Source organism: Malaya genurostris, chromosome 3 (assembly GCF_030247185.1).
Source record: "Malaya genurostris strain Urasoe2022 chromosome 3, Malgen_1.1, whole genome shotgun sequence".
Taxonomy (NCBI): domain Eukaryota; kingdom Metazoa; phylum Arthropoda; class Insecta; order Diptera; family Culicidae; genus Malaya; species Malaya genurostris.
The window spans coordinates 144,349,019-144,368,301 of NC_080572.1; the positions used below are offsets into that span (position 1 = coordinate 144,349,019).

Consider the following 19,283-nt stretch of genomic DNA (forward strand, 5'->3'; position numbering starts at 1 on the left):
CGAATTCAAAATAAATAAAATTCATCTCAATACATTCTCAATATGTATGACAAACCATACAAATATGAGGAAAAAATCGATTTATTACATGCTGTCATTAGATTAAAAAATATCCCTAAAACTACAAAATCATCGGAATTATTTTATTAATATCAATTATATAAATTAACAAAAGTATTTGGTTGGAATTGATGAAACATTTAAATCATCTGTTTTATTCCTCCTAGGGGTACACAGATATATTATTGTTTTAGGTAAAGAATAATAACAGTTCGGCTGAAAAGTTCGTATCGTTTCATAGAAACACACATTTTTTTGCCAAAATTCGTTTTTATTATTCAACATAATTGCCATCAGAGGCGATACAGCGATTATAGCGATCTTCCAACTTTTCGATACCATTTTTGTAGTACGATTTGTCCTTTGCCTCAAAATAGGCCTCAGTTTCAGCGATTACCTCTTCATTGCTTCTAAATTTTTAACCAGCGAGCATTCTCTTGAGGTCTGAGAACAGGAAAAAGTCACTGGGGGCCAAATCTGGAGAATACGGTGGATGAGGGAGCAATTCGAAGCCCAATTCGTTCAATTTCAGCATGGTTTTCATCGACTTGTGACACGGTGCATTGTCTTGATGAAACAAAACTTTATTCTTCTTCAAATGAGGCCGTTTTTTTTAAATTTCGTCCTTCAAACGCTCTAATAACGCTATATAATAGTCACTGTTGATGGTTTTTCCCTTTTCAAGGTAGTTGATGAAAATTTTACCATGCGAATCCCAAAATACAGACGCCATAACCTTACCGGCGGATTGTTGAGTCTTTCCACGCTTTGGGTTCGGTTCATCGCGTGCAGTCCACTCAGCTGACTGTCGATTGGATTCCGGAGTGAAGTGATGGAGCCATGTTTCGTCCATTGTTATATATCGACGAAAAAAATCGGTTTTATTTCGATATAACAGCTCCAAACACTGCTCAGAATCATCAATTCGTTGTTGTTTTTGATCGATTGTGAGCTCACGCGGCACCCATTTTGCACAAAGCTTTCTCATATCCAAATATTCGTGAATAATAAGTCCAACACGTTCCTTTGATATCTTCAGGGTGTCAGCTATCTCTGAGACCAACATGACATGACATGATCTACGACTGAAATCGTTTATCTCCCGCCCTTTTTCAAATGGAGTACAATTAAACAAACTGCATCAGAATAAGATAAGAGAAATTCTTATAATATACTATTATCAATGCAAGAAAATCAAATTACTGAAAAATTGTCAGTGCATAACTTAAGTTAAATCGTTTGAAGGCATCATTTTCTTGTTTACTCATATCAGGTAAAATTTATTAATTTCGCTAATTTACTCGCTCCTCCGTGTACTTTTGCTGATCACAACAGAAATGATTTCCTGCATCATTCATTTCCGAATTTACAAGAAGAAGCTTTTACATCAACAAATACACATTTCCCTATGTTATGAGAACGTTTATTGTGAAGTTTTTTTCAGGAAATAGGGCAAAGCAGTAATATAATTAGGTATTTCAAAAATGCGCTCATTGAAAATATTGGACGTCACATTCAGAAAACCTCCCCCCTTTCTCCCTGTCACAAAAGGTCACGTTTTATGAAACACCCCCCTCCCCCTTGCGGCGTGACGTTTTTTATGGACAGCCCCTAAATGGCATCTCTGGCTCTACACTTTGTTTTAAGAAGGGCTAATGAATAAATAGTAACAATCACAGTTTTGTTTTTATTTAAAGTTCACCAAATTAACTTTTCAGTAAAATTTTAAATTTAAAGGTAACGGAAACGACTGAAAAATTTTTAAATGTTGAAATGATTTCAAACTGGTTCTAAAAATATCGTATATTGTCTCATAGTTGGCATTAGGCCGTTTTTAAGAAGAATTCTAACATTTTGAACCTGAGAGTGTAATAGTGGAATATTTTGTTTTGATTGCTGTCGCCATTGCTAATTTATAGGATGAATAAAGGATCAACGATAGGATGGATAAAAATCCATTGAGATGAAATTAGGAGCAGAGTAGTGAACATTTCATAAGTGTTTTTTGCTGTTTTATGAACATTATTTTAATTTCCAAGGAATGTGAATCAAATCTAAATGTGGAGCAAGGCGAATGAAGCAGTAATATGAAATAGTTATAGTGATTTTAGTGGCTAAATCGAGGTTTGAAGGCGACGTCCTTACAAATGAGATGAAATAGGGAGCCCTTACCCTATTTAAACTTTGCTAATTTCATGTTCCATTCAATAGTGAATCAAGAGCAATGTAAATTTGATAATTTTGGACATTTTCGACGAGCATAGGGTGGTGCTATTTGGAAAATTTTTGACTAATGTCGATTCAATGTCCTATTAATTGGTGAATCAATAGCAGTTCCAATAGGATTTCCAATTTACAGCGAGCGTAGTATGGTCCTATTTGAAAAATGTTAGTATTTGAATTTGCAGATCCGATGCTTTATTGATTGATGAATGAATTAAATTCGAATAGAATAATTTTATACATATCTTGTGGGCGTGGAATGGCTTAATATAAAAATTTGGGAATACTTTACCTTTTGCTAATTCAATGTTTAATAGATAAAATATTTTCAAATTTTTATATTAACCCTTCCTACGATCGCTGAAAATGTTCTTATCATCATCATGAAAATCATCTTATTTGAACTGCTATTAATTCATCAATCAATAGAGCATCGAATTGACATTAGTCAAAAACATTACCATTATACAGATAGAACCATCCTATGGTCTCTTAAAATCTCGAAAATGAGCAATTTGTAATTGTTATTAATTCACTATTAAATGAAACATTTTATCAGCAAAAGTCAAAATACTTACAAGTTTTCATATTGTGCCATCTTACACTCACCGAAAATGTTCAAAATTATTCAATTCGAACTGATCCAACAATCAACAAACCATCGAATTGGTATTAGTCAAAAATTTTACAATTTTTCAAATAGAAAAACCCTACGGTGGCAGATAATTTCCAAAGATTTTTTACTATTTAATAAATCATCGAATTAGTAAAAAAAATCTAAATTTTCAAATTTCGCCACTCTACGCTCTCTTAAAATGTCTAAAATTATCCAAGTTGAACTGCTATTGATTTAACAATCAATAGAACATCAAATTTAAATAAGCTCGTTGAAAATACCTGAAATTACTTAATTTTCTTTGCTATTGACTCACCAGTTTATTAAACATCGAATTTGCAAGAGTAAAAAAAATCCATTTTCATATTGAGCCACTCTACGATTGCTGAAATGTTCCAAAATATTCAATTCTTATTGTTATAGATTCTATAACAAAAACCATAAAATTTGCAAAAGATCCAAAACTTACTATTTTCCATATCGAGCCACCCTACGTACACTGATAATGTCCAAAATAATATCATTTGAATTGCTATTGATCGATTTATCAATCGAACAAAACAATTTTTTTTGTGCTTATCACGTGTGCATTGATAATTTCAAAACCAGGATTGAAATCAACAAACCATCGTATCGAACGCAGTTTACTCGGCCCTCGCCGATGGTCCGCCAACCGAACGAGATTGCTTCGCCAAACACCGAGCACAGAACACCTTCGCATTAACCGAGGGAATAGTTTTCGAACCTATCGCATGCTTACGCTCGGTGAACATTTTTGAGTAAATTTGCAGAAGCATCGGCGTTCGGTTCGCAATTTACCACCACTGCTCCTCATTTTAAAAATGGCTCAACAATGAACGAGCCCTCTTAGAGAAAAACGTTCAACGGTGGTCCTTCGTTGGTCCAATACGTTGGATCAGAGGTCCAATGAAAGTCCAATCAATCGTTCAACGGGAGGCTCCTCATTTTAAAAATGGCTCAACAATGAACGAGCCCTCTTAGAGAAAAACGTTCAACGGTGGTCCTTCGTTGGTCCAATACGTTGGATCAGATGTCCAATGAAAGTCCAATCAATCGTTCAACGGGAGGCCAACACGGGACCTTCGTTTGCCGATTTTGAAACAGACCGTTGAACCGAATGCCATTTTTTTCGTTCAACAAACTCGGCAGACAGAGGTCCATTGTTGAGCCATTTTTAATATGAGGAGTTGGAGCCCCGTTGGACTAGTTTTACTGTAAAATTTCCGAAGTTTTTTCCATTTATTTATTTAAACTAAAAATACATACCTGCACAATACTTCTACTTAACGTAGTATAACAATAAATTTTCTTTCTTTATGAAGGTAACACACACTTTTCACACTATTTTTGCAAGAGAAAAAACAACATCAAACCGTTCCAGCAAGTTGAACGAATATTTCGTGCAGTATGTTGTTCAACAAGCGCTCAAGGGCCAACAAAATAGAACGGCCTGCTGAGAGGGAGTGCACCTGTTTTGATTGCCCGACTGCGCGAAAAGTGCACGAATCGAGCAAAAGACTTCACGAGTGTTCTCAATGAATGAATTCTCAATGACGTCATTAGATTCAACTTGACAAGATCTGAAAAAAATCTATGTGTGTATGTGCATGTGCATCTTTAGAAGAATTTTCTCCGCACAATTTTCTCAGAGATGACAAACTATTTTCGATGAAATTTGCAACATAGATCTCTATTAGTATGAGGAATTGAATGAACGTATTGTCAAAAGTGCCTTTTTCCATGACTTCATATGAATTTTTTCAAAATGTACTATGCTGTACTAGTACCAGAACCAGTGTACATTTTCGTCGATAACTTTTGATCGACCCGATAAATTTCGATGAAAATTGTAACAGAGATTTCTACTACTATAGGGATTCGATTGAACGTATTGCCAAAAGTGCCTTTTTCTATGACTTCATATGAAATTTTTCGAAATGTACTGTGCTGTACTAGTACCAGAACCAGTGTACATTTTCGTCGCTAACTTTTGATCGACCCGATAAATAGATCTCTACTAGTATAAGGAATCGATTGATCGTATTGTAAAAAGTGCCTTTTTCCATGACTTCATATGAAATTTTTCCAAATGTACTATGTTGTACTATTACCAGAACCAGTGTACATTGTCGTCGATAACTTTTGATCGACTTGATAAATTTCGATTTAAATTGCAACAGCGATCTCGATTAGTATAAGGAATCGATTGAACGTATTGCCAAACTACCTTTTTCTATGACTTCACATGATTTTTTTTCGAAATGTATTATGGTGGCGCCGATCACATTCACAACATTGTATTGTACGCACCTTGAGGATAAAAACACCTTGACGTCAGTCAAGTAGGAAACGTTACGCTCAAGAGACAGTAAGCCAACCGCTCGAATAAAATGATCAATTTTATTAAATGTGAATATATTTCACTATCTTTACGTTTTGTCTTAGACTCGTCAGTGCAGAGCAGTTTAAATTGAACTACTTACTGCGAACTTAAACAGTTCAATTTGAACCGCTAAGCAGACGTTAAGTTATTGCTATTTGCAACACACTTGTAATAAGCACCGAAGTGCTAAGTCTTTCCTGACGTGCCGAACGAAAACAAGTTTCGACTAATACTGGCCGATTCAGATGGTCATTTAGGGGTTAACCTTAATTTGTGCTAGGGCACATAAGCAATTTCACTATCTTTACGTTTCGTCTTAGACTCGTCAGTGCAGAGCAGTTCAAATTGAACTGCTTACTGCGAACTTAAACAGTTCAATTTGAACCGCTAAGCAGACGTGAAGTTATTGCTATTTGCTTCACACCTGTAATAAGCACCGAAGTGCTAAGTCTTTCCTGACGTGCCGAACGAAAACAAGTTTCGACTAATACTGGCCGATTCAGATGGTCATTTAGGGATTAACCTTATTTTGTGCTAGGGCACATAACCAATTTCACTATCTTTACGTTTCGTCTTAGACTCGGCAGTGTAGAGCAATTTTAGTGTTACAGCTACTTCAATAGAGCAACTTAGGGTGTTCCTAAAAAAATCAGATTTTTGGCTCTAGCTTTCTTATTTTTCACTTCTCGTTTTTGGTGTCTTTGAATATCTTTTAGAGTTTGTTGAAACCAATATTTTGATGACCAGCGCATTCAGGTAGCGTTTTCTGAACCGAAGTTTCGAGCAATACTAGTTCAAAAACAGATCATTTTTAAACTGCTACATCTAACATTGGAGCAAGAAACATTGGAGAAAATACTTTCGAGCATGTTTATAAAAAAATAGCGGAGGAGATATTTTTTAAATTGTGTTCAAACATTGGGTTTTTTCATTGAAAAATGCTCTTTCATGTAAGACATTTATTAGCTATATATATTAAAAAACTACAAGGATCAGCCTCATGGGGTTGTTCGAGCCATTGATGTGGAACAAGGCAACCAAAATTTCTAATGTTCTACAGTCAAACAGTTCAATCAATCGTCACACTTCAATCCGCAATTGCAATTGTAGAGTCTGTCTAGATTGATCTTGATTAGGAACTAACACCGAACATTGTTTGTTTTATGGCCGACGAAATTACACCAATATCCCAAATGTATGCAATTATATCTTTGTACATACTTGCGTTACGATTTTCATATTAATTTCAAATTTATATAAGATGAACTCGATTGATAATGATAAAAACGTTTATCGCTTCAACCGAAACCGCAGAATGGTAGAGAAACTTAACGCTATAAAAATAACTGTTTGCATACAAAACTTGAACACAAGACTGGCGAAGAGGAGCTCTTCGCCAGTCTTGTGTTCAAGTTTTGTATGCAAACAGTTATTTTTATAGCGTTAAGTTTCTCTACCATTCTGCGGTTTCGGTTGAAGCGATAAACGTTTTTATCATTATCAATCGAGTTCATCTTATATAAATTTGAAATTAATCTTAAGCACTAAAAATTTACCCAATTTCTCAGGCGAAACGACATTACATGGAATTTCATCCGAGCTTGCATGACACAAGTTCAGAGCATACCAATTAAAGTTTCAAATCGTTTTATGACCAGGGTTGCGAACGGTACTGGAGAATGACATGAAACAGCGGACAGTCAAACCGCACAAATGGTAGCTGTCGCCGAATGAACTTTGCCATGACTGCAGCGGATTAAAATGTCATAGATCTCATGACATTTTCTCTCGTGGATGTACCCGTGTGCTCTCATCGGTAGCTGTTTCTACTCTCTTCAATCAGAGAATGGCTTACCACAAAGAACAGTTTCTCCTTTCAAATTCTACAGCTTGTCAAGTCTATCACTTTTTGATAATAAGAAGCTAACTCACCAATTAGCAAAACGACCGGCCAATGAACCCAAACTGTCCAGAAGGGTCAACGAACTTTCCAGGAGCCAGGAAGATGAGGTGAACCAGGAATTTCTCAGCTGCAACCAAAAAGCGATCCGAACTACTTGATAACTCAAAAACTAATGACAGCTTTTAGCTGTATTTGTTCTTTATCATATTGAACGCGTTATGATGCGTTACTTGATTTATGCTGATTTTTACACTGAACCAAATAAAAGTATCATAATAAAAGTGTTATACATTACAGCTCTTCATTCTTTAGTTCATAATTTACAATTGAATTCAGTATTCGAACGAATTAATGCTTATAATTATAAACTAATCTATTTCGATTCGGCATTAGCCAATTTAAACTAATCAACATCTATCTTAATAAATAAGATTCAGATCGGCTTATAGCCATGATGAGTTACTATAATAAATGTACTCAGGATCAACCTTAGACAATCGCAATCGTTTCGAACGCCTCGGAACGGCCGTTGCCGATTCAGGAACTTCCGCTGCTTTTCGTTTTCTGCTTCCTTTAGTTTCACTTTCCGGGAATCCCAAAAATGGCTCTTCATCGCTTCCTTCTTCGTCATTTCCATTTGGAAACTCGGTCGATATTGTAATGTTTGGTCTTGTAGCTGTGTTCTGATTGACTGTTCTAATTTGCTTTCGATGGGCCATGTACGTTGCGTTTCCAATTGCCACCTGAAATATATTTTGAGAATACTTTTTAATAAAGGTCGCTTTCAACCATCGAACATGATTTTGGGAGTTGTGATTTTTGTACCAAATTACATCTCCCGCCATCAGTTTATCCAAGGGACCGTTATAATTGGTCATTGTTTCATTTAGATTGTTAACATCATTGGAAAGGGATTATCTTGGAAGCATGTTTTGCCTATACCAGTACTTTGGGTTGATAAGATCAATTAAAGTTTTTGGCTTAAAAGAGAAAACGTCCTCTGACGGAAATTTACCGCTTTTTGTCAAACAATTGATTCTGTAATTTATTAAAAATAGGTTAATCATATCCTCTAAATCCATTCTATCGAATTCTGGTTCCAATAAGAACTTTTTTAATACTTCCTTTACTGTTCTACTGTTCTTTCTGCTTGCTCATTACTAGAAGGGTTATATGGCGGGCTATTAAGTACTTTTATACCTTGTTTTTCCAGAAATGATTTAAATGAATACGAATTGAATGGTGGACCATTGTCTGACACTAGCACATCTGGTAATCCAAAGCGAGCAAAGAAGGTTACTATTTTCTTCAAAACTTTGGCACAATCCGTGCCTCCTTTCATTAATTCAACCTCTACCCACTTTGAGTAACTGTCAACTATTAGTAAAAAGGTATGATGTGAAAAATAGAAGAAATCTACATGTATTCTACTAAATGGTTTAGTAGTGGGTGTCCATTGAGACTTTACTTCGGGCTTATGCACTATGACCATACTGTTGCAGACATCGCAACCAGAAACAAATTTTTCAATGCTGCTGTTAATACCGAACCAGTAAACTGTCCGTCTTGCCAGTTGACTATTCCCGCATGATTGGCATGCAATATTTTCAAAATCTCACCATGTAATATATGTGGTACTATTACCCTGTCCTGGTACAGCAAACAGTCATTTACTAACTCAATTTCATGCTGATTTGCAAAGATGTCAACAAAGCGTTTATCAAGTATTTTTTTTGGCCAACCATTTTTCATACAAGAAACAATTTTTTGCAAGAACTCGTCATTTTTCGTCATTCTAGCAATCGCTGCATAATCCAGTGGGAATTCGTTACTGAAATTTACGCTTCTAACAATTTCACTGTCCAGTTCTTTAGGAACGGACTGAGCTAATGGGAACCTTGAACAAAAGTCAGCATTCCCCATTTTGGAAGACGGTCTGTACTGTATTTCAAAATCATATACTGAAAGTTCTAAAATATACCTCTGCAATCTAGTGACGTAAATCGAGATTTTACCCGCTCTTTCAAGTATTCCTACTAATGGTTTATGATCTGTAAAAACCAAGAACTTTTTTCCATAAATATATTTGTGGAATTTTTAATGGTGCAAACAAGAGCTAACGCTTCAAGGTGTAATATTGGGTAATTTTTCTGGGCATCATTTAATGAAAATGAGGTAAAACATATAGGCTTTTAAACTCCATCAATAATATGGGCAATTACACCCCCTAATCCATAGCCTGATGCATCCGACACAACAACTAGTGGTTTCAACGGGTCATAAAATTCCAAAAATTTAGTTTTTATAAGCAAACTTTTACTTTCATAGAACGCTCTGTCACAGTCTTTGTCCCACACATATCGAACATCCTTTTTCAATAGATTATACAAATGATACAATTTCGTGGACAACCTTGGTATAAATTTATGGTAATAATTGAATAGGCCTAAAAAGGATTTTAGTTCTGTAACATTTCGTGGTACAGGCGCTCTTTGTATGGTTAAGATTTTATCCGGACATGGTAAAAGTCCATTTTCGCTTAAAATGTGTCCCAAATAGGGAAGTTCCGTCACAAAAAATTTACATTTCTCCAATTTACTTTCAAATTTGCTGAAGACAGTCTTTCTAACACCAAAACAAGTTTCTTCTGGCAGTCTTTCATGTCTTTACCCGCAATAAGTACGTCATCTAAATAACAGTAGACATGTTCAATTCCCTTTAGTACTTGGTCCATAACTTGTTGGAAAATTGAAGTGCTTGAAGAAGTTCCTTGAGGTAATCTATTATATGTAAACAGACCCTTAAAAGTGTTTATTACCATAAACTTTTTGGACCTCTCCGAAAGAGACAGTTGTGTGTATGCACCTTCTAAATCAAGTGCACAAAACACTTTGCATCCAGCCAAACCTGCAAACAAGTCTTGTGCAGTTGGCAAGGGGTATGCATTCGAAAGTAAAACCTTATTAATTGAGACTTTACAGTCTATTACCAATCGTATTTCGTTTTTTTTTTTTCATTACTATAACAATCGGAGATGCCCACTCACTTGTTTGTATAGGTGTAATAACGTTTTCTCTTTGTAATCTATCCAGATATTCCGACACTTTATCTCTCAAACGGAAAGGTACCTCATAAGCTTTTCTAAAAATTGGAGTATCACTTTTTAGAACTAGCTCTGCCTCGAATCCAACAATAGGAGATGAAAAGTCTTCAATGAAAACCTTAGCAAATTTTTTCTTGATGTCTTGAATATATGCTTGAATATATGTATCATTTGTTGCTAAGCCCATATTATTTACGCTTCCCAAATTCGAGAAATATTTCCTCAAATCTTGGAAGAATATGTCCAACCACGTTCGACCAAGCAATGGAATGAAATTGTGTTCACAGTTTAATACTAGAAGTTTTAAAATAGCATGTTTGCTTTTAAACCAGACCGAAACCTTTGCTTCCCCTTCTATTTTAAGCTCATCACCATTTACCACTATCAATTTTTTTTACTGTGAGCCAGAGGTTTGTTAAAATTAGCAAAATATTGCTTTTTACTCATAACCGAAACAGACGACCCACAGTCAATTTCCATCTGAATTATTTTATCTTCCATCGTCAAATTAATTAAACAAGGATTATTTATACTATTAATGGACACCACTTGCATACATTCAACATTACCCATGTCTCGTTCGTCGTCGCTATCCGATTCCTCAGCTCTCATCCTGCTGAAGGCTTCGCTCAGTCCACTAATTTTGCTTGGTCCAGGCTGTTCCCATTTGTCAACGAACTGCACCGTGTCGCGCTTCAAATTTTTCAATTTGAAGCATTTCCGCTTTATATGTCCTTTTAGACCACAAAAATCGCAAACATAATCCGAATAATCGGGCCTTTTCCTATTCGGATTGTCACGCCATCCAGCAGAATTCCTACCTTTTTTTTTATAAGAACGTGGTCTAAATCCAAGTCTAGATTTTACCGGTCCCCTATGCTCACTTTGCCGTTCCTCTTTGGAACCCAGCCTAGCCAAATTGTAAGCTGCTATCAATTTATCAAAATGGGAACCTGTTTTGATTGGAGTATTCAGTGAAGCTATCTGATCGTTTTCATTGTTACTATTTAAAACTAATGTTCGCGCATTGGCACCCGCCATCTCCCAGGTTGTAATGATCTTTTCAACAGATTCTAATGTCAAATTTTCTTCATTTAATAGTCTCTGCTGTAGAGCTCGATCTCTCACTCCCGCTATGATTCGATCACTAACGGCAGCAACCATAAAATTTCCGAATTGGCAAAACTCGGCTTGCAATTATACTGATAAAACAAAATATTCAACCGATTCGTCTGGTAATTGCACCCGATTATTAAATTTGAATCGCTGTATCAAATCAGATTCTGTCTTATCAAATCTAGATTTGAGTTTTTGAATCATTTCATTATAATTTACTGTTTCTAAATTTCCATTTGGAAACAGAAGTTTCAATTCCGTATAAACGGCCGGGCCACTCAATGTTATAAAATGTGCCTTTTTCGTCTCTTCCGGCACTTTATTTACCACAAAAAATACCCTAATCGTTCTACCCATTCCGTAAAGAAACATCCCTTACGGTAGGGCTCAATAGTCGTATTGACACTGACTTGGGCCATTCTTAGTATAAATTATTCAATAGTAAAACACGGAGCACTGTTAAGATAACTAACAACGTCGTAGATAGAAAAAATTGTGCCAATCAGCAATGCCCGAGATTAAAGAATATAAAGCGGCCTACCTCTAACGATGACTTAGCCTTGTCGACCTTTGCCGATGCCTTGGTTAATTTTCCTATCAGCCAAATAAGCTGCAGATGTCCCGCTCTTTAGCGACTACCAGTAATTAATTGTATATTTATCACTGTCTCTGCCTATATAGAATATAAGAAAAATAATATTAGAATTTTATTAGCACAAGCCAACTGGAACAAAAGGCACAATAGGTTCAATCAAAATGGCGCTTTTTATTGAAAGACAAAATTTCCAAATGTAAGATTTCCGAGTATTTGCACTGGTCCACACTAATTGAAAATCTTTAGAATTTCTTTTTTTATTTTTATTATTTCTTTGATTTAGATCTCACAATATATAGTGAGTCACCCTACTTACGGCTATTGATATTATGTAACAATGTACCGCACCGCACAAAATGACGCCGCTGTCACACAAAAGAAATAATATAATGAGACAAAAGAATGTTATTAAAAAGACCCCAACGTTTTCCTCGTCGCCACTGTCAAGTCTATCACTTTTTGATAATAAGAAGCTAACTTGCCAATTAGCAAAACGACCGGCCAAACCCAAACTGTCCAGAAGGGTCAACGAACTTTCCAGGAGCCAGGAAGATGAGGTGAACCAGAAATTTCTCAGCTGCAACCAAAAAGCGATTCGAACTACTTGATAACTCAAAAACTAATGACAGCTTTTAGCTGTATTTATTCTTTATCATATTCAACGCGTTATGATGCGTTACTTGATTTATGCTGATTTTTACACTGAACCAAATAAAAGTATCATAATAAAAGTGTTATACATTACACAGCTTTCGAGAGACATCCAACAAAAAGGCTCAACGTTGAAATTCGTTTTATGTCTGTTCTCACGCGGTGTATGGAGACATACACATGGAAGTTTTGGTTCGCTATGCTGACGGTTTTTCTGTATTCTTCCGCACTCTCGTTGGAAGAAAGCGGCTCAGTGAGCAAAGCTGAAAAGCTGTGTAAACTAATGCTTTGGCACGAATTTGTAGAGGTTTGGTGCGTAATGTGTTATATATATATATATGTATATATATATATATATATATGTATATATATATATATATATATATATATATATATATATATATATATATATATATATATATATATATATATATATATATATATATATATATATATATATATATATATATATATATATATATATATATATATATATATATATATATATATACATATATATAACACATGGATCAATAAGTCCCGAGAATAACAATGGAAACAACTTTTTTTGCATATTTATTTTTATTCATCCACATAATCACCTTTTAGGGGGGGTGATACAATGGTTTCAACGTTTTTCCAATTGTTCAATACCATGTTTATATAAAAAATATCTTTCGCTTCAAAATAAGCTTCAGTTTCAGCGATGGCCTCCTCATTTGAGCCAAATCTTTTTCCCTGGAGCATTTTTTTTTTAAGATCAGCAAAGAGCCAGTAATCACTGGGGCTAAATCTGGCGAGTATGGGGGGTGGGGAAGCAGATCAAAGCCCAATTCGTTCAATTTCGCCATTGTTTTCATCGACTTGTGGCAGGGTGCATTGTCTCATTCGCGGCACCCACTTGGAAAAAAATCTTTTTCATGCTCAATTTTTCATGAAGGATAGTAAATACACTTTCATATGATATCTGTGTCATCTCAGCAATCTCACGGAGCTTCACTTTACGATCTTTCATTATGATTTTTGTCACTTCACTCACATTTTCCGGTGTAACGGCTTCCACAGGCCTACCCGAGCGTTCCGCGTCATTTGTGTCGGTACGACCACGTTTAAACTCGGCGAACCACCGACAAATCGTTGCTTTTGATGGACAAGAGTCCGGATAACATTTTTCAATCCATTGTTTCGCTTGCACTTTTTACCCATTAAAAAACAATGTTTTATCAAAACACGAAACTCGGTTTTTTTTCATTTTTTAAACAAACTACAAAACGACTTCACTCCAACCTTGATAACTCAGCTATTTCTGGTCGGATCGACTTAAAATTTTGACCAGTTTTAAGCAAAGGTTACTACTCTAGATAGACGTTACTGGTTACTGGTTTACTACGAGCGCCATCTCTGCTTTAGTCTCGGGACTTATTGATCCATGTGTTATATATATATATATATATATATATATATATATATATATATATATATATATATATATATATATATATATATATATATATATATATATATATATATATATATATATAATGCTTACGGATATTAAAACGAAAGTTATGTATTAGGGGAAAATAGTATGAATCATCCCATCTTAGTAAAAGCCCCCTTTTTCAAATAAACTTCTTCTTTCAAACATTCAAACATGCTTCTTGCAGTAACATTATCTTTCCGAAGGACCTTTCGGCTTTGCAATTTCGCAAATCTATCAAGACCATATGTTTCTCAACATAAATTAATCTGTATACTACCTTTGTTTCATAGGGATTCTTAGTGTCAGTAGGATCATAGGACTAGCCACGCAATGATTCAGTACACCAACAATCGGCTGCGAAGTTTGTTGTAACAGAAAGGAAAAATTCCACAAAAGGAATGTAATGCCAAGACTTTGCTTTGCTTCATAAGGCAATATACATAAATTTTTCTTCGTCGTAGCAATACATTTCGAATATCATATTAGTATGTCGGAGTTCATTAGTTAAAATAAATGCTGTTTTTATCAAGCGATTTACTATTATAAATTACATTGAATGAAAAACATTCATTTTGTACATGATCTTATAACTATTCCAGGTTGCCCGTCAAGCAATGTTGACAGCGTCGCTTCCACTCTAGTGCAGTTCAGAGCAGTCACAACCGATATGACTATCCAGTTATAGAAATGACATGACATTTTGAGCTCGCGACATATATATGAAAACTGTGAACGAAAATAAATGCAGCTACCTATCCAGAATGTACGTACACTACCGCAGAGCGAACGGTGTGACTTTGACTGCTGTGAGAGAGTGCGACAAAATGTTTTCCATGTTGCTGTCGTGAGTCGTGGCTCTCACGACTGCACCTAGCTATTGTGTCATTGCGTGTTGGCTACTGTTAAACGTAGCAGCTGAGCGTATCGTTTTACCTGTCTTGCTGTCTCGCAACAACCTACCTATAGCATACTACGCGTAGGCCTGAAACGTTAGCTAGAATTTCGCTTCTATTTATAGATTCGCGTGCTTCCAACAGCTTTGCTTGTGGATCGATTGGCCAATCAGAGCGATGCTTTCACTTTGATATATCGCTTACTCCTTCAAAACCGTCGTCTATGCAGGAAAATCCGATATGCCGGAGAATTTTAGCAGACAAAATAGGACACTGCTCGCTACTAATCAAAATTTCAATCATTTATAATTGAAAATACGTGGCTTGATACGTTCAAATTGAATCGTATAAATATTTCCAATCAAATAATGAAATAATATTAATAATTGATACAAAATATACTGAGCTGTAAGTGTTTAAAACCTGACCACATTTCTACGTGTATTTTTCCTTGAATTTCTGATTTGTACCCCTAATAAAGATGTGTTCCACATCAAAAAAGGTGTTAAAACTAATTCAGCTGCATAATCGGGAAGATGGAGTACACTCACGTTGAGCTGTCTTGTCAGCGATTCGAAATTACATTGAGATGCGGAACTTCCTGAAAAAAATGGTCTGGAGCAGTTGATGAATATCGAGGACACAACTATTCACGACTTTCATCGGATTTCCATATAAATTATATGGGATATTTTTATAACTTTCATTATGATAACGTCCATTTAGATTTGACGTACTCATTAAATAAAGATTATAAGTTTCCATATAATTTATATGAATTATATTCTGCAAATGATTCATATGACAAATCTAATGAATATATATAAGATTTTCATTTTAGTGTAGATTCACTAAACGATTGAATTTCTGCGGATAAAACTGCCTATACTTGCGAATTGATTTTTCAATTGCTGGGATTAAGAGCGACCTAACCAAATTTTATCACATTATTGCTAAGGTAGATCATACAGCGGCATATTTCCGAAATAGTCGCAAATTCTCCTGCACAGGATAAGTACGTAACTGTAAAAAAACATCTAATCTCCTGCGTCTAATTCTTGTGAAACTGGTGATATGCGTCCGACTCATCTGCTAGCTAAGATGCAGGAGCTGGCTACAAATCTAAACGTAAATTACGAGTTAACGAGAATGTTATTCATGCAACGGATGCCAACGGAAACTAAAACGAACAGCAGCCGTCTAAATATTTTCGATCGGATAGCAAACAAACGATTTTTAATAGATACCGGATCAGATCTCTCAATAATTCCAGCTACAATGGAGGATAAAAATGGAAATCGAAGTCAATGGGAACTGCACGCTGCAAACGGAACAATTATAAAAACGTTCGGACAGCATTTCGTTACAACATATATGGGTCTACGTTGTAGATTCTCATGGAATTTCATCGTCGCTGATGTAACTACACCTATAATAGGTGCGGATTTTCTGGCTCATTTTGGGATTGTTGTGGATCTGAAATGTCGCCGGCTCATCGATTCAACTACGAAATGGCTCTCAATCGGCGGAATAGCAACTCCTACACTGTGCCATATAACAACCGTGGTGGGTGTAACTATTCGACTGTGTATCCCGGAAAAGCTCAATAGCAAGAGACCCCTCGAGCTGGGTCTCAGGGTCGGCTTACTACTGGGTACTCGTAGGGGCTTCGCGAACAACTTATGTAGGGTACTGTCACCTGTCTGAATATGGGTTGTGAATAAAAAATGAAATGTATTTGGACTAACAAAACGGATTTATTTGATTTACCATTTTTATTTATTTTTTAATCTGTAAGTGTGACTGTATGTGAGTGCTGGGGGGTTTTCCTGGTACGTACCACTGCTGTTGTTAGGCGAATCGGGATAGTCCGGCGAGCGCTCGCGTGGCTGCTACAGACGGTGCGGTTGTACGGGAACTATGGCTGGCGTAGAATTCCGGTTGGTCGAAATTGGTGGGTTCTAGGATGAATGTTACGGCTAGTACTGGCGTCCTCCCCTCTTTGACGGAGATCGACAGGCCCAGGACGATACCGGAGTGACCGTGCCGAGAGGGGTATGTCCTCCTTTGCGGTTATGGCCCAAGGCCAGAGAACAATCGCTGGCCTTTCACGGGTTAGACGTAGTGAGCATCCAGGTCTCACTAGGCCGAATCGTGTGCTACCTTGAGAAGATTTTCCTTCAGTTCAAGGCGATCAATTAATATATCAAAAGGTCCTGTGAGGGTGTATGTAATACGGGTATTAGTTTTACCCGGACTGGCACAGTTGGCTTCTGTTCAGTTTACGTAAGCTCTATACAATTACCTGAACGAATTATTATCAAACCTCACAATTTAGATAAAATACCACAATCTTCACACTATTCACTGCTCTACTGAACCTCAGCACACGAACGCCAGATTAATTCTGAACCTTTGCTCTGGGTTCGATTGCTCTTCTCCTCTTGGCGGTTGTTTTTACCTTCTTCCAGGCGCGAACAATTAGTGTGCCGCGGAATCGTACTTCATCAGTCGTACATTTTTTGTTATACGCTTCGGTGTTCATTTGTACCCACTGTGTTGTTTTAGTGTTTTGACAATTGTGTGTTTTTTTATAATCTAACAATTTTGTCGTGAATACGACTTACTTTACTATGGGGTGCCTTTTCAAAATTTACCCTCTGAGAGAGTGATAAGTTTTTGATCGTGAATATCTCTTGTTGTATCTAACGAATCAAGATAATTCAAGAACCGAATCACTACAGCATATTGATAGTTGATTTCAATAAATTATGCAAATCCGAAATGAAATAATCAACACTAAAATTCTGAATGCGAATATTTTTATAGCCGTTAGGATCGCCCATTAGTGAAAAAGCTACAAACGAAATCAGGTAGAAACAAGCCTCTCAACAAAACTTGAATCAGTTTGGATTCTATCGCCACTGCGAGCAGATGTATTTTGTGTCATCTGCACAACTAGTTTCGCTTTCGACAAGAGCGATTACGTCACAGCTGACAGTCATTAGCATTGGTGAAAAAACAACGGTGGAGAGCATTACACAAAATCAGCCGTTTTAATGGCTCTAAAAGTTTTCGAAAGAACTATTAGGATTTGTTGTTCGCAAATCGAAAGGAAATATCCTCAGTTTAATGCAAATCTAGAACAGTTTGGTTAGATATGTGCACATTTCGCTGTGTGAAACTCACAGTAATCGAGATCAAGTGAAGCCTTCTTTGTTTTTGCGAAAAAGGTTCCAGAGTTTAATGTCGTAGAGAATTACGTAATTTGACCTTTCTGAATGCTAGAAACGAGTCCCTACAGCATATTGATAGTTGATTTCAATAAATTGTGCAAATCCGAAAAGAAATAATCAACATTAAAATTCTGAATGCGGCTATTTTTATAGCCGTTAGGACCACCCATTAGTGAAAAAGTTACAAACGAAATCAGGTAGAAACAAGCCTCTCAACAAAACTTGAATCAGTTTGGATTGTATCGCCACTGCGAGCAGATGTGTTTTGTGTCGTCTACACAACTAGTTTCGCTTTCGACAAGAGCGATTACGTCACAGCTGCCAGTCATTAGCATTGGTGAAAAAACAACGGTGGAGAGCATTGCACAAAATCAGCCGTTCTAGTGGCTCCAAAAGTTTTCTAAAGAACTATTAGGATTTGTTGTTCGCAAATCGAAAGGAAATATCCTCAGTTTAATGCAAATCTAGAACAGTTTGGTTAGATTTTTGCACGTTTCGCTGTGTGAAATTCACAGTAATCGAGATCAAGTGAAGCCTTCTTTGTTTTTTGCGAATAATGTTCCAGAGTTTAATGTTGAAGAGAATTACGCAATTTGACCCTTATGAATGCTAGAAACGAATTCCTACAGCATATTGATAGTTTTTATCAATAAATTGTGCAAATCCGAAATGCAATAATCGACATTAAAATTCTGTATACGGCTATTTTTATAGCCGTTAGGACCGCCCATTAGTGAAAAAGCTACAAACGAAATCAGGTAGAAACAAGCATCTCAACAAAAAGTGAAGCCTTCTGTGTGGGTGCAAAGGAGTTTATAATAACTAATGTATAGTATGCCATGATAAATTGCGGTAGACATCATTGCACCAGGTCAAGCGAGCTGTAACAGAATTGCTTTGCACATTTCACCACGAACAACCTTACAGGTAAGAAGTGTACCGCTCTGGGTGATTCCGTTTCCGATTAATAGTTATAAAATGCACAATGGCGATCTTGCCA

At 36.2% G+C, this 19,283-nt stretch overlaps 1 protein-coding gene and 1 long non-coding RNA gene across 3 annotated transcripts in view; both read left to right on the forward strand.

Annotated features, from left to right (window-relative positions):
- Positions 1-19,283, forward strand: part of LOC131439087 (4'-phosphopantetheine phosphatase) — a 74,973-nt gene that overhangs the window by 42,675 nt on the left and 13,015 nt on the right. The gene's annotated exons all lie outside the window — the stretch shown is intronic.
- The window catches only part of LOC131439089 (uncharacterized), a 66,681-nt gene that overhangs the window by 36,285 nt on the left and 11,113 nt on the right, over positions 1-19,283 (forward strand). Inside the window, exon 2 of the long non-coding RNA XR_009231059.1 lies at positions 14,445-14,917. This is a non-coding gene — a long non-coding RNA (uncharacterized LOC131439089). The remainder of the gene's footprint in view (positions 1-14,444; positions 14,918-19,283) is intronic.